Here is a 16,666-nt window from a genome sequence, read left to right as displayed (position 1 = left end):
TCTATGGCCCACTGAGTGAGAGATGGCACACACAGGAGTGGCACACAAGCCCTGACTGAGGCCAATATTTTTCTCCCACTGATTGATGTAGTGTTTTTTTTTAAGGTAGATTTTAGAACCCAAATCAAGCAAAAAAATAAATAGGCTTTCTATGGCCCACTGAGTGAGAGATGGCACACACAGGAGTGACACACAAGCCCTGACTGAGGCCAATATTTTTCTCCCACTGATTGATGGAGTTTTTTTTTTTAAGGTAGATTTTCGAACGCAAATCAAGGAAAAAAATAAATAGGCTTTCTATGGCCCACAATTTGAGAGAGAGAGGTGGCACACCCAGGAGTCAAGACTGGCACACAAGCTGAAAGGGCAATATTAATCTCCCACTGTTTTTTTTTTTTCAGGGAGACTTTAGAAACCAAATAATAAAAAAAAAAAAAACAAGGATTTCTATGGCCCACTGAATGAGAGATGGCACACACAGGAGTGGCACACAAGCCCTGACTGAGGCCAATATTTTTCTCCCACTGATTGATGTAGTGTTTTTTTGTTAAGGTAGATTTTAAAACCCAAATCAAGGAAAAAAATAAATAGGCTTTCTATGGCCCACTGAGTGAGAGATGGCACACACAGGAGTGGCACACAAGCCCTGACTGAGGCCAATATTTTTCTCCCACTGATTGATGTAGTGTTTTTTTTAAGGTAGATTTTAGAACCCAAATCAAGCAAAAAAATAAATAGGCTTTCTATGGCCCACTGAGTGAGAGATGGCACACACAGGAGTGACACACAAGCCCTGACGGAGGCCAATATTTTTCTCCCACTAATTGATGGAGTTTTTTTTTTTAAGGTAGATTTTCGAACCCAAATCAAGGAAAAAAATAAATAGGCTTTCTATGGCCCACAATTTGAGAGAGAGAGGTGGCACACCCAGGAGTCAAGACTGGCACACAAGCTGAAAGGGCAATATTAATCTCCCACTGTTTTTTTTTTTATTTTTTATTTTTTCAGGGAGACTTTAGAAACCAAATAATAAAATAAAAAAATAAATAAATAGGCTTTCTATGGCCCAATGAATGAGAGATGGCACACACAGGAGTGGCACACAAGCCCTGACTGAGGCCAATATTTTTCTCCCACTGATTGATGTAGTGTTTTTTTGTTAAGGTAGATTTTAAAACCCAAATCAAGGAAAAAAATAAATAGGCTTTCTATGGCCCACTGAGTGAGAGATGGCACACACAGGAGTGGCACACAAGCCCTGACTGAGGCCAATATTTTTCTCCCACTGATTGATGTAGTGTTTTTTTTAAGGTAGATTTTAGAACCCAAATCAAGCAAAAAAATAAATAGGCTTTCTATGGCCCACTGAGTGAGAGATGGCACACACAGGAGTGACACACAAGCCCTGACGGAGGCCAATATTTTTCTCCCACTGATTGATGGAGTTTTTTTTTTTTAAGGTAGATTTTCGAACCCAAATCAAGGAAAAAAATAAATAGGCTTTCTATGGCCCACAATTTGAGAGAGAGAGGTGGCACACCCAGGAGTCAAGACTGGCACACAAGCTGAAAGGGCAAAAAAAAACTGAGGCCAATATTTTTCTCCCACTGATTGATGTAGTGTTTTTTTTTTTAAGGTAGATTTTAGAACCCAAATCAAGCAAAAAAATAAATAGGCTTTCTATGGCCCACTGAGTGAGAGATGGCACACACAGGAGTGGCACACAAGCCCTGACTGAGGCCAATATTTTTCTCCCACTTATTGATGTAGTGTTTTTTTTTAAGGTAGATTTTAGAACCCAAATCAAGCAAAAAAATAAATAGGCTTTCTATGGCCCACTGAGTGAGAGATGGCACACACAGGAGTGGCACACAAGCCCTGACTGAGGCCAATATTTTTCTCCCACTGATTGATGGAGTTTTTTTTTTAAGGTAGATTTTCGAATCCAAATCAAGGAAAAAAATAAATAGGCTTTCTATGGCCCACAATTTGAGAGAGAGAGGTGGCACACCCAGGAGTCAAGACTGGCACACAAGCTGAAAGGGCAATATTAATCTCCCACTGTTTTTTTTTTTATTTTTTATTTTTTCAGGGAGACTTTAGAAACCAAATAATAAAATAAAAAAAATAAATAAATAGGCTTTCTATGGCCCAATGAATGAGAGATGGCACACACAGGAGTGGCACACAAGCCCTGACTGAGGCCAATATTTTTCTCCCACTGATTGATGTAGTGTTTTTTTTTAAGGTAGATTTTAGAACCCAAATCAAGCAAAAAAATAAATAGGCTTTCTATGGCCCACTGAGTGAGAGATGGCACACACAGGAGTGACACACAAGCCCTGACTGAGGCCAATATTTTTCTCCCACTGATTGATGGAGTTTTTTTTTTTAAGGTAGATTTTCGAACGCAAATCAAGGAAAAAAATAAATAGGCTTTCTATGGCCCACAATTTGAGAGAGAGAGGTGGCACACCCAGGAGTCAAGACTGGCACACAAGCTGAAAGGGCAATATTAATCTCCCACTGTTTTTTTTTTTTCAGGGAGACTTTAGAAACCAAATAATAAAAAAAAAAAAAAAAAGGCTTTCTATGGCCCACTGAATGAGAGATGGCACACACAGGAGTGGCACACAAGCCCTGACTGAGGCCAATATTTTTCTCCCACTGATTGATGTAGTGTTTTTTTGTTAAGGTAGATTTTAAAACCCAAATCAAGGAAAAAAATAAATAGGCTTTCTATGGCCCACTGAGTGAGAGATGGCACACACAGGAGTGGCACACAAGCCCTGACTGAGGCCAATATTTTTCTCCCACTGATTGATGTAGTGTTTTTTTTAAGGTAGATTTTAGAACCCAAATCAAGCAAAAAAATAAATAGGCTTTCTATGGCCCACTGAGTGAGAGATGGCACACACAGGAGTGACACACAAGCCCTGACTGAGGCCAATATTTTTCTCCCACTGATTGATGGAGTTTTTTTTTTTAAGGTAGATTTTCGAACGCAAATCAAGGAAAAAAATAAATAGGCTTTCTATGGCCCACAATTTGAGAGAGAGAGGTGGCACACCCAGGAGTCAAGACTGGCACACAAGCTGAAAGGGCAATATTAATCTCCCACTGTTTTTTTTTTTTCAGGGAGACTTTAGAAACCAAATAATAAAAAAAAAAAAAAAAAAAGGATTTCTATGGCCCACTGAATGAGAGATGGCACACACAGGAGTGGCACACAAGCCCTGACTGAGGCCAATATTTTTCTCCCACTGATTGATGTAGTGTTTTTTTGTTAAGGTAGATTTTAAAACCCAAATCAAGGAAAAAAATAAATAGGCTTTCTATGGCCCACTGAGTGAGAGATGGCACACACAGGAGTGGCACACAAGCCCTGACTGAGGCCAATATTTTTCTCCCACTGATTGATGTAGTGTTTTTTTTAAGGTAGATTTTAGAACCCAAATCAAGCAAAAAAATAAATAGGCTTTCTATGGCCCACTGAGTGAGAGATGGCACACACAGGAGTGACACACAAGCCCTGACGGAGGCCAATATTTTTCTCCCACTGATTGATGGAGTTTTTTTTTTTTAAGGTAGATTTTCGAACCCAAATCAAGGAAAAAAATAAATAGGCTTTCTATGGCCCACAATTTGAGAGAGAGAGTTGGCACACCCAGGAGTCAAGACTGGCACACAAGCTGAAAGGGCAAAAAAAAACTGAGGCCAATATTTTTCTCCCACTGATTGATGTAGTGGTTTTTTTTTTAAGGTAGATTTTAGAACCCAAATCAAGCAAAAAAATAAATAGGCTTTCTATGGCCCACTGAGTGAGAGATGGCACACACAGGAGTGGCACACAAGCCCTGACTGAGGCCAATATTTTTCTCCCACTTATTGATGTAGTGTTTTTTTTTAAGGTAGATTTTAGAACCCAAATCAAGCAAAAAAATAAATAGGCTTTCTATGGCCCACTGAGTGAGAGATGGCACACACAGGAGTGGCACACAAGCCCTGACTGAGGCCAATATTTTTCTCCCACTGATTGATGGAGTTTTTTTTTTAAGGTAGATTTTCGAACCCAAATCAAGGAAAAAAATAAATAGGCTTTCTATGGCCCACAATTTGAGAGAGAGAGGTGGCACACCCAGGAGTCAAGACTGGCACACAAGCTGAAAGGGCAATATTAATCTCCCACTGTTTTTTTTTTTATTTTTTATTTTTTCAGGGAGACTTTAGAAACCAAATAATAAAATAAAAAAAATAAATAAATAGGCTTTCTATGGCCCAATGAATGAGAGATGGCACACACAGGAGTGGCACACAAGCCCTGACTGAGGCCAATATTTTTCTCCCACTGATTGATGTAGTGTTTTTTTGTTAAGGTAGATTTCCAACCCAAATCAAGGAAAAAAATAAATAGGCTTTCTATGGCCCACTGAGTGAGAGATGGCACACACAGGAGTGGCACACAAGCCCTGACTGAGGCCAATATTTTTCTCCCACTGATTGATGTAGTGTTTTTTTTTAAGGTAGATTTTAGAACCCAAATCAAGCAAAAAAATAAATAGGCTTTCTATGGCCCACTGAGTGAGAGATGGCACACACAGGAGTGACACACAAGCCCTGACTGAGGCCAATATTTTTCTCCCACTGATTGATGGAGTTTTTTTTTTTAAGGTAGATTTTCGAACGCAAATCAAGGAAAAAAATAAATAGGCTTTCTATGGCCCACAATTTGAGAGAGAGAGGTGGCACACCCAGGAGTCAAGACTGGCACACAAGCTGAAAGGGCAATATTAATCTCCCACTGTTTTTTTTTTTTCAGGGAGACTTTAGAAACCAAATAATAAAAAAAAAAAAAAAAAGGCTTTCTATGGCCCACTGAATGAGAGATGGCACACACAGGAGTGGCACACAAGCCCTGACTGAGGCCAATATTTTTCTCCCACTGATTGATGTAGTGTTTTTTTGTTAAGGTAGATTTTAAAACCCAAATCAAGGAAAAAAATAAATAGGCTTTCTATGGCCCACTGAGTGAGAGATGGCACACACAGGAGTGGCACACAAGCCCTGACTGAGGCCAATATTTTTCTCCCACTGATTGATGTAGTGTTTTTTTTAAGGTAGATTTTAGAACCCAAATCAAGCAAAAAAATAAATAGGCTTTCTATGGCCCACTGAGTGAGAGATGGCACACACAGGAGTGACACACAAGCCCTGACGGAGGCCAATATTTTTCTCCCACTGATTGATGGAGTTTTTTTTTTTTAAGGTAGATTTTCGAACCCAAATCAAGGAAAAAAATAAATAGGCTTTCTATGGCCCACAATTTGAGAGAGAGAGGTGGCACACCCAGGAGTCAAGACTGGCACACAAGCTGAAAGGGCAAAAAAAAACTGAGGCCAATATTTTTCTCCCACTGATTGATGTAGTGTTTTTTTTTTAAGGTAGATTTTAGAACTCAAATTAAGCAAAAAAATAAATAGGCTTTCTATGGCCCACTGAGTGAGAGATGGCACACACAGAAGTGGCACACAAGCCCTGACTGAGGCCAATATTTTTCTCCCACTGATTGATGGAGTTTTTTTTTTAAGGTAGATTTTAGAACCCAAATCAAGCAAAAAAATAAATAGGCTTTCTATGGCCCACTGAGTGAGAGATGGCACACACAGAAGTGGCACACAAGCCCTGACTGAGGCCAATATTTTTCTCCCACTGATTGATGGAGTTTTTTTTTTAAGGTAGATTTTAGAACCCAAATCAAGCAAAAAAATAAATAGGCTTTCTATGGCCCACTGAGTGAGAGATGGCACACACAGGAGTGGCACACAAGCCCTGACTGAGGCCAATATTTTTCTCCCACTGATTGATGTAGTGTTTTTTTTAAGGTAGATTTTAGAACCCAAATCAAGCAAAAAAATAAATAGGCTTTCTATGGCCCACTGAGTGAGAGATGGCACACACAGGAGTGGCACACAAGCCCTGACTGAGGCCAATATTTTTCTCCCACTGATTGATGGAGTTTTTTTTTTAGGGTAGATTTTCGAACCCAAATCAAGGAAAAAAATAAATAGGCTTTCTATGGCCCACAATTTGAGAGAGAGAGGTGGCACACCCAGGAGTCAAGACTGGCACACAAGCTGAAAGGGCAATATTAATCTCCCACTGTTTTTTTTTTTATTTTTTTTTTTTCAGGGAGACTTTAGAAACCAAATAATAAAATAAAAAAAATAAATAAATAGGCTTTCTATGGCCCAATGAATGAGAGATGGCACACACAGGAGTGGCACACAAGCCCTGACTGAGGCCAATATTTTTCTCCCACTGATTGATGTAGTGTTTTTTTGTTAAGGTAGATTTCCAACCCAAATCAAGGAAAAAAATAAATAGGCTTTCTATGGCCCACTGAGTGAGAGATGGCACACACAGGAGTGGCACACAAGCCCTGACTGAGGCCAATATTTTTCTCCCACTGATTGATGTAGTGTTTTTTTTTAAGGTAGATTTTAGAACCCAAATCAAGCAAAAAAATAAATAGGCTTTCTATGGCCCACTGAGTGAGAGATGGCACACACAGGAGTGACACACAAGCCCTGACTGAGGCCAATATTTTTCTCTCACTGATTGATGGAGTTTTTTTTTTTAAGGTAGATTTTCGAACGCAAATCAAGGAAAAAAATAAATAGGCTTTCTATGGCCCACAATTTGAGAGAGAGAGGTGGCACACCCAGGAGTCAAGACTGGCACACAAGCTGAAAGGGCAATATTAATCTCCCACTGTTTTTTTTTTTCAGGGAGACTTTAGAAACCAAATAATAAAAAAAAAAAAAAAAAGGCTTTCTATGGCCCACTGAATGAGAGATGGCACACACAGGAGTGGCACACAAGCCCTGACTGAGGCCAATATTTTTCTCCCACTGATTGATGTAGTGTTTTTTTGTTAAGGTAGATTTTAAAACCCAAATCAAGGAAAAAAATAAATAGGCTTTCTATGGCCCACTGAGTGAGAGATGGCACACACAGGAGTGGCACACAAGCCCTGACTGAGGCCAATATTTTTCTCCCACTGATTGATGTAGTGTTTTTTTTAAGGTAGATTTTAGAACCCAAATCAAGCAAAAAAATAAATAGGCTTTCTATGGCCCACTGAGTGAGAGATGGCACACACAGGAGTGACACACAAGCCCTGACGGAGGCCAATATTTTTCTCCCACTGATTGATGGAGTTTTTTTTTTTAAGGTAGATTTTCGAACCCAAATCAAGGAAAAAAATAAATAGGCTTTCTATGGCCCACAATTTGAGAGAGAGAGGTGGCACACCCAGGAGTCAAGACTGGCACACAAGCTGAAAGGGCAAAAAAAACCTGAGGCCAATATTTTTCTCCCACTGATTGATGTAGTGTTTTTTTTTTTAAGGTAGATTTTAGAACCCAAATCAAGCAAAAAAATAAATAGGCTTTCTATGGCCCACTGAGTGAGAGATGGCACACACAGGAGTGGCACACAAGCCCTGACTGAGGCCAATATTTTTCTCCCACTGATTGATGGAGTTTTTTTTTTTAAGGTAGATTTTAGAACCCAAATCAAGCAAAAAAATAAATAGGCTTGCTATGGCCCACTGAGTGAGAGATGGCACACACAGGAGTGGCACACAAGCCCTGACTGAGGCCAATATTTTTCTCCCACTTATTGATGTAGTGTTTTTTTTTAAGGTAGATTTTAGAACCCAAATCAAGCAAAAAAATAAATAGGCTTTCTATGGCCCACTGAGTGAGAGATGGCACACACAGGAGTGGCACACAAGCCCTGACTGAGGCCAATATTTTTCTCCCACTGATTGATGGAGTTTTTTTTTTAAGGTAGATTTTCGAACCCAAATCAAGGAAAAAAATAAATAGGCTTTCTATGGCCCACAATTTGAGAGAGAGAGGTGGCACACCCAGGAGTCAAGACTGGCACACAAGCTGAAAGGGCAATATTAATCTCCCACTGTTTTTTTTTTTATTTTTTATTTTTTCAGGGAGACTTTAGAAACCAAATAATAAAATAAAAAAAATAAATAAATAGGCTTTCTATGGCCCAATGAATGAGAGATGGCACACACAGGAGTGGCACACAAGCCCTGACTGAGGCCAATATTTTTCTCCCACTGATTGATGTAGTGTTTTTTTGTTAAGGTAGATTTCCAACCCAAATCAAGGAAAAAAATAAATAGGCTTTCTATGGCCCACTGAGTGAGAGATGGCACACACAGGAGTGGCACACAAGCCCTGACTGAGGCCAATATTTTTCTCCCACTGATTGATGTAGTGTTTTTTTTTAAGGTAGATTTTAGAACCCAAATCAAGCAAAAAAATAAATAGGCTTTCTATGGCCCACTGAGTGAGAGATGGCACACACAGGAGTGACACACAAGCCCTGACTGAGGCCAATATTTTTCTCCCACTGATTGATGGAGTTTTTTTTTTTAAGGTAGATTTTCGAACGCAAATCAAGGAAAAAAATAAATAGGCTTTCTATGGCCCACAATTTGAGAGAGAGAGGTGGCACACCCAGGAGTCAAGACTGGCACACAAGCTGAAAGGGCAATATTAATCTCCCACTGTTTTTTTTTTTCCAGGGAGACTTTAGAAACCAAATAATAATAATAAAAAAAAAAAGGCTTTCTATGGCCCACTGAATGAGAGATGGCACACACAGGAGTGGCACACAAGCCCTGACTGAGGCCAATATTTTTCTCCCACTGATTGATGTAGTGTTTTTTTGTTAAGGTAGATTTTAAAACCCAAATCAAGGAAAAAAATAAATAGGCTTTCTATGGCCCACTGAGTGAGAGATGGCACACACAGGAGTGGCACACAAGCCCTGACTGAGGCCAATATTTTTCTCCCACTGATTGATGTAGTGTTTTTTTTAAGGTAGATTTTAGAACCCAAATCAAGCAAAAAAATAAATAGGCTTTCTATGGCCCACTGAGTGAGAGATGGCACACACAGGAGTGACACACAAGCCCTGACGGAGGCCAATATTTTTCTCCCACTGATTGATGGAGTTTTTTTTTTTTTAGGTAGATTTTCGAACCCAAATCAAGGAAAAAAATAAATAGGCTTTCTATGGCCCACAATTTGAGAGAGAGAGGTGGCACACCCAGGAGTTAAGACTGGCACACAAGCTGAAAGGGCAAAAAAAAACTGAGGCCAATATTTTTCTCCCACTGATTGATGTAGTGTTTTTTTTTTTAAGGTAGATTTTAGAACCCAAATCAAGCAAAAAAATAAATAGGCTTTCTATGGCCCACTGAGTGAGAGATGGCACACACAGGAGTGGCACACAAGCCCTGACTGAGGCCAATATTTTTCTCCCACTGATTGATGGAGTTTTTTTTTTAAGGTAGATTTTAGAACCCAAATCAAGCAAAAAAATAAATAGGCTTGCTATGGCCCACTGAGTGAGAGATGGCACACAGAGGAGTGGCACACAAGCCCTGACTGAGGCCAATATTTTTCTCCCACTTATTGATGTAGTGTTTTTTTTTAAGGTAGATTTTAGAACCCAAATCAAGCAAAAAAATAAATAGGCTTTCTATGGCCCACTGAGTGAGAGATGGCACACACAGGAGTGGCACACAAGCCCTGACTGAGGCCAATATTTTTCTCCCACTGATTGATGGAGTTTTTTTTTTTAAGGTAGATTTTCGAACCCAAATCAAGGAAAAAAATAAATAGGCTTTCTATGGCCCACAATTTGAGAGAGAGAGGTGGCACACCCAGGAGTCAAGACTGGCACACAAGCTGAAAGGGCAATATTAATCTCCCACTGTTTTTTTTTTATTTATTTTTTTTCAGGGAGACTTTAGAAACCAAATAATAAAATAAAAAAAATAAATAAATAGGCTTTCTATGGCCCAATGAATGAGAGATGGCACACACAGGAGTGGCACACAAGCCCTGACTGAGGCCAATATTTTTCTCCCACTGATTGATGGAGTTTTTTTTTTTAAGGTAGATTTTCGAACCCAAATCAAGGAAAAAAATAAATAGGCTTTCTATGGCCCACAATTTGAGAGAGAGAGGTGGCACACCCAGGAGTCAAGACTGGCACACAAGCTGAAAGGGCAATATTAATCTCCCACTGTTTTTTTTTTTTTTTTTCAGGGAGACTTTAGAAACCAAATAATAAAATAAAAAAAATAAATAAATAGGCTTTCTATGGCCCAATGAATGAGAGATGGCACACACAGGAGTGGCACACAAGCCCTGACTGAGGCCAATATTTTTCTCCCACTGATTGATGGAGTTTTTTTTTTTAAGGTAGATTTTCGAACCCAAATCAAGGAAAAAAATAAATAGGCTTTCTATGGCCCACAATTTGAGAGAGAGAGGTGGCACACCTAGGAGTCAAGACTGGCACACAAGCTGAAAGGGCAATATTAATCTCCCACTGTTTTTTTTTTTATTTTTATTTTTTCAGGGAGACTTTAGAAACCAAATAATTAAAAAAAAAAAAAAGGCTTTCTATGGCCCACTGAATGAGAGATGGCACACACAGGAGTGGCACACAAGCCCTGACTGAGGCCAATATTTTTCTCCCACTGATTGATGTAGTGTTTTTTTGTTAAGGTAGATTTTAAAACCCAAATCAAGGAAAAAAATAAATAGGCTTTCTATGGCCCACTGAGTGAGAGATGGCACACACAGGAGTGGCACACAAGCCCTGACTGAGGCCAATATTTTTCTCCCACTGATTGATGTAGTGTTTTTTTTAAGGTAGATTTTAGAACCCAAATCAAGCAAAAAAATAAATAGGCTTTCTATGGCCCACTGAGTGAGAGATGGCACACACAGGAGTGACACACAAGCCCTGACGGAGGCCAATATTTTTCTCCCACTGATTGATGGAGTTTTTTTTTTTAAGGTAGATTTTCGAACCCAAATCAAGGAAAAAAATAAATAGGCTTTCTATGGCCCACAATTTGAGAGAGAGAGGTGGCACACCCAGGAGTCAAGACTGGCACACAAGCTGAAAGGGCAAAAAAAAACTGAGGCCAATATTTTTCTCCCACTGATTGATGTAGTGTTTTTTTTTTAAGGTAGATTTTAGAACCCAAATCAAGCAAAAAAATAAATAGGCTTTCTATGGCCCACTGAGTGAGAGATGGCACACACAGGAGTGGCACACAAGCCCTGACTGAGGCCAATATTTTTCTCCCACTGATTGATGGAGTTTTTTTTTTTAAGGTAGATTTTAGAACCCAAATCAAGCAAAAAAATAAATAGGCTTGCTATGGCCCACTGAGTGAGAGATGGCACACACAGGAGTGGCACACAAGCCCTGACTGAGGCCAATATTTTTCTCCCACTTATTGATGTAGTGTTTTTTTTTAAGGTAGATTTTAGAACCCAAATCAAGCAAAAAAATAAATAGGCTTTCTATGGCCCACTGAATGAGAGATGGCACACACAGGAGTGGCACACAAGCCCTGACTGAGGCCAATATTTTTCTCCCACTGATTGATGGAGTTTTTTTTTTTTAAGGTAGATTTTCGAACCCAAATCAAGGAAAAAAATAAATAGGCTTTCTATGGCCCACTGAGTGAGAGATGGCACACACAGGAGTGGCACACAAGCCCTGACTGAGGCCAATATTTTTCTCCCACTGATTGATGTAGTGTTTTTTTTAAGGTAGATTTTAGAACCCAAATCAAGCAAAAAAATAAATAGGCTTTCTATGGCCCACTGAGTGAGAGATGGCACACACAGGAGTGACACACAAGCCCTGACGGAGGCCAATATTTTTCTCCCACTGATTGATGGAGTTTTTTTTTTTTAAGGTAGATTTTCGAACCCAAATCAAGGAAAAAAATAAATAGGCTTTCTATGGCCCACAATTTGAGAGAGAGAGGTGGCACACCCAGGAGTTAAGACTGGCACACAAGCTGAAAGGGCAAAAAAAAACTGAGGCCAATATTTTTCTCCCACTGATTGATGTAGTGTTTTTTTTTTAAGGTAGATTTTAGAACCCAAATCAAGCAAAAAAATAAATAGGCTTTCTATGGCCCACTGAGTGAGAGATGGCACACACAGGAGTGGCACACAAGCCCTGACTGAGGCCAATATTTTTCTCCCACTGATTGATGGAGTTTTTTTTTTAAGGTAGATTTTAGAACCCAAATCAAGCAAAAAAATAAATAGGCTTGCTATGGCCCACTGAGTGAGAGATGGCACACACAGGAGTGGCACACAAGCCCTGACTGAGGCCAATATTTTTCTCCCACTTATTGATGTAGTGTTTTTTTTTAAGGTAGATTTTAGAACCCAAATCAAGCAAAAAAATAAATAGGCTTTCTATGGCCCACTGAGTGAGAGATGGCACACACAGGAGTGGCACACAAGCCCTGACTGAGGCCAATATTTTTCTCCCACTGATTGATGGAGTTTTTTTTTTAAGGTAGATTTTCGAACCCAAATCAAGGAAAAAAATAAATAGGCTTTCTATGGCCCACAATTTGAGAGAGAGAGGTGGCACACCCAGGAGTCAAGACTGGCACACAAGCTGAAAGGGCAATATTAATCTCCCACTGTTTTTTTTTTTATTTTTTATTTTTTCAGGGAGACTTTAGAAACCAAATAATAAAATAAAAAAAATAAATAAATAGGCTTTCTATGGCCCAATGAATGAGAGATGGCACACACAGGAGTGGCACACAAGCCCTGACTGAGGCCAATATTTTTCTCCCACTGATTGATGTAGTGTTTTTTTGTTAAGGTAGATTTCCAACCCAAATCAAGGAAAAAAATAAATAGGCTTTCTATGGCCCACTGAGTGAGAGATGGCACACACAGGAGTGGCACACAAGCCCTGACTGAGGCCAATATTTTTCTCCCACTGATTGATGTAGTGTTTTTTTTTAAGGTAGATTTTAGAACCCAAATCAAGCAAAAAAATAAATAGGCTTTCTATGGCCCACTGAGTGAGAGATGGCACACACAGGAGTGACACACAAGCCCTGACTGAGGCCAATATTTTTCTCCCACTGATTGATGGAGTTTTTTTTTTTAAGGTAGATTTTCGAACGCAAATCAAGGAAAAAAATAAATAGGCTTTCTATGGCCCACAATTTGAGAGAGAGAGGTGGCACACCCAGGAGTCAAGACTGGCACACAAGCTGAAAGGGCAATATTAATCTCCCACTGTTTTTTTTTTTCCAGGGAGACTTTAGAAACCAAATAATAATAATAAAAAAAAAAAGGCTTTCTATGGCCCACTGAATGAGAGATGGCACACACAGGAGTGGCACACAAGCCCTGACTGAGGCCAATATTTTTCTCCCACTGATTGATGTAGTGTTTTTTTGTTAAGGTAGATTTTAAAACCCAAATCAAGGAAAAAAATAAATAGGCTTTCTATGGCCCACTGAGTGAGAGATGGCACACACAGGAGTGGCACACAAGCCCTGACTGAGGCCAATATTTTTCTCCCACTGATTGATGTAGTGTTTTTTTTAAGGTAGATTTTAGAACCCAAATCAAGCAAAAAAATAAATAGGCTTTCTATGGCCCACTGAGTGAGAGATGGCACACACAGGAGTGACACACAAGCCCTGACGGAGGCCAATATTTTTCTCCCACTGATTGATGGAGTTTTTTTTTTTTTAGGTAGATTTTCGAACCCAAATCAAGGAAAAAAATAAATAGGCTTTCTATGGCCCACAATTTGAGAGAGAGAGGTGGCACACCCAGGAGTTAAGACTGGCACACAAGCTGAAAGGGCAAAAAAAAACTGAGGCCAATATTTTTCTCCCACTGATTGATGTAGTGTTTTTTTTTTTAAGGTAGATTTTAGAACCCAAATCAAGCAAAAAAATAAATAGGCTTTCTATGGCCCACTGAGTGAGAGATGGCACACACAGGAGTGGCACACAAGCCCTGACTGAGGCCAATATTTTTCTCCCACTGATTGATGGAGTTTTTTTTTTAAGGTAGATTTTAGAACCCAAATCAAGCAAAAAAATAAATAGGCTTGCTATGGCCCACTGAGTGAGAGATGGCACACAGAGGAGTGGCACACAAGCCCTGACTGAGGCCAATATTTTTCTCCCACTTATTGATGTAGTGTTTTTTTTTAAGGTAGATTTTAGAACCCAAATCAAGCAAAAAAATAAATAGGCTTTCTATGGCCCACTGAGTGAGAGATGGCACACACAGGAGTGGCACACAAGCCCTGACTGAGGCCAATATTTTTCTCCCACTGATTGATGGAGTTTTTTTTTTTAAGGTAGATTTTCGAACCCAAATCAAGGAAAAAAATAAATAGGCTTTCTATGGCCCACAATTTGAGAGAGAGAGGTGGCACACCCAGGAGTCAAGACTGGCACACAAGCTGAAAGGGCAATATTAATCTCCCACTGTTTTTTTTTTATTTATTTTTTTTCAGGGAGACTTTAGAAACCAAATAATAAAATAAAAAAAATAAATAAATAGGCTTTCTATGGCCCAATGAATGAGAGATGGCACACACAGGAGTGGCACACAAGCCCTGACTGAGGCCAATATTTTTCTCCCACTGATTGATGGAGTTTTTTTTTTTAAGGTAGATTTTCGAACCCAAATCAAGGAAAAAAATAAATAGGCTTTCTATGGCCCACAATTTGAGAGAGAGAGGTGGCACACCCAGGAGTCAAGACTGGCACACAAGCTGAAAGGGCAATATTAATCTCCCACTGTTTTTTTTTTTTTTTTTCAGGGAGACTTTAGAAACCAAATAATAAAATAAAAAAAATAAATAAATAGGCTTTCTATGGCCCAATGAATGAGAGATGGCACACACAGGAGTGGCACACAAGCCCTGACTGAGGCCAATATTTTTCTCCCACTGATTGATGGAGTTTTTTTTTTTAAGGTAGATTTTCGAACCCAAATCAAGGAAAAAAATAAATAGGCTTTCTATGGCCCACAATTTGAGAGAGAGAGGTGGCACACCTAGGAGTCAAGACTGGCACACAAGCTGAAAGGGCAATATTAATCTCCCACTGTTTTTTTTTTTATTTTTATTTTTTCAGGGAGACTTTAGAAACCAAATAATTAAAAAAAAAAAAAAAAGGCTTTCTATGGCCCACTGAATGAGAGATGGCACACACAGGAGTGGCACACAAGCCCTGACTGAGGCCAATATTTTTCTCCCACTGATTGATGTAGTGTTTTTTTGTTAAGGTAGATTTTAAAACCCAAATCAAGGAAAAAAATAAATAGGCTTTCTATGGCCCACTGAGTGAGAGATGGCACACACAGGAGTGGCACACAAGCCCTGACTGAGGCCAATATTTTTCTCCCACTGATTGATGTAGTGTTTTTTTTAAGGTAGATTTTAGAACCCAAATCAAGCAAAAAAATAAATAGGCTTTCTATGGCCCACTGAGTGAGAGATGGCACACACAGGAGTGACACACAAGCCCTGACGGAGGCCAATATTTTTCTCCCACTGATTGATGGAGTTTTTTTTTTTAAGGTAGATTTTCGAACCCAAATCAAGGAAAAAAATAAATAGGCTTTCTATGGCCCACAATTTGAGAGAGAGAGGTGGCACACCCAGGAGTCAAGACTGGCACACAAGCTGAAAGGGCAAAAAAAAACTGAGGCCAATATTTTTCTCCCACTGATTGATGTAGTGTTTTTTTTTTTAAGGTAGATTTTAGAACCCAAATCAAGCAAAAAAATAAATAGGCTTTCTATGGCCCACTGAGTGAGAGATGGCACACACAGGAGTGGCACACAAGCCCTGACTGAGGCCAATATTTTTCTCCCACTGATTGATGGAGTTTTTTTTTTTAAGGTAGATTTTAGAACCCAAATCAAGCAAAAAAATAAATAGGCTTGCTATGGCCCACTGAGTGAGAGATGGCACACACAGGAGTGGCACACAAGCCCTGACTGAGGCCAATATTTTTCTCCCACTTATTGATGTAGTGTTTTTTTTTAAGGTAGATTTTAGAACCCAAATCAAGCAAAAAAATAAATAGGCTTTCTATGGCCCACTGAATGAGAGATGGCACACACAGGAGTGGCACACAAGCCCTGACTGAGGCCAATATTTTTCTCCCACTGATTGATGGAGTTTTTTTTTTTTAAGGTAGATTTTCGAACCCAAATCAAGGAAAAAAATAAATAGGCTTTCTATGGCCCACTGAGTGAGAGATGGCACACACAGGAGTGGCACACAAGCCCTGACTGAGGCCAATATTTTTCTCCCACTGATTGATGTAGTGTTTTTTTTAAGGTAGATTTTAGAACCCAAATCAAGCAAAAAAATAAATAGGCTTTCTATGGCCCACTGAGTGAGAGATGGCACACACAGGAGTGACACACAAGCCCTGACGGAGGCCAATATTTTTCTCCCACTGATTGATGGAGTTTTTTTTTTTTAAGGTAGATTTTCGAACCCAAATCAAGGAAAAAAATAAATAGGCTTTCTATGGCCCACAATTTGAGAGAGAGAGGTGGCACACCCAGGAGTTAAGACTGGCACACAAGCTGAAAGGGCAAAAAAAAACTGAGGCCAATATTTTTCTCCCACTGATTGATGTAGTGTTTTTTTTTTAAGGTAGATTTTAGAACCCAAATCAAGCAAAAAAATAAATAGGCTTTCTATGGCCCACTGAGTGAGAGATGGCACACAC

The sequence above is a fragment of the Ranitomeya variabilis genome, chromosome 2 (genome assembly GCF_051348905.1).
Source record: "Ranitomeya variabilis isolate aRanVar5 chromosome 2, aRanVar5.hap1, whole genome shotgun sequence".
Classification (NCBI taxonomy): domain Eukaryota; kingdom Metazoa; phylum Chordata; class Amphibia; order Anura; family Dendrobatidae; genus Ranitomeya; species Ranitomeya variabilis.
The sequence above is the reverse complement of the archived record's forward strand: the minus strand, read 5'-3'. Positions refer to the sequence as shown.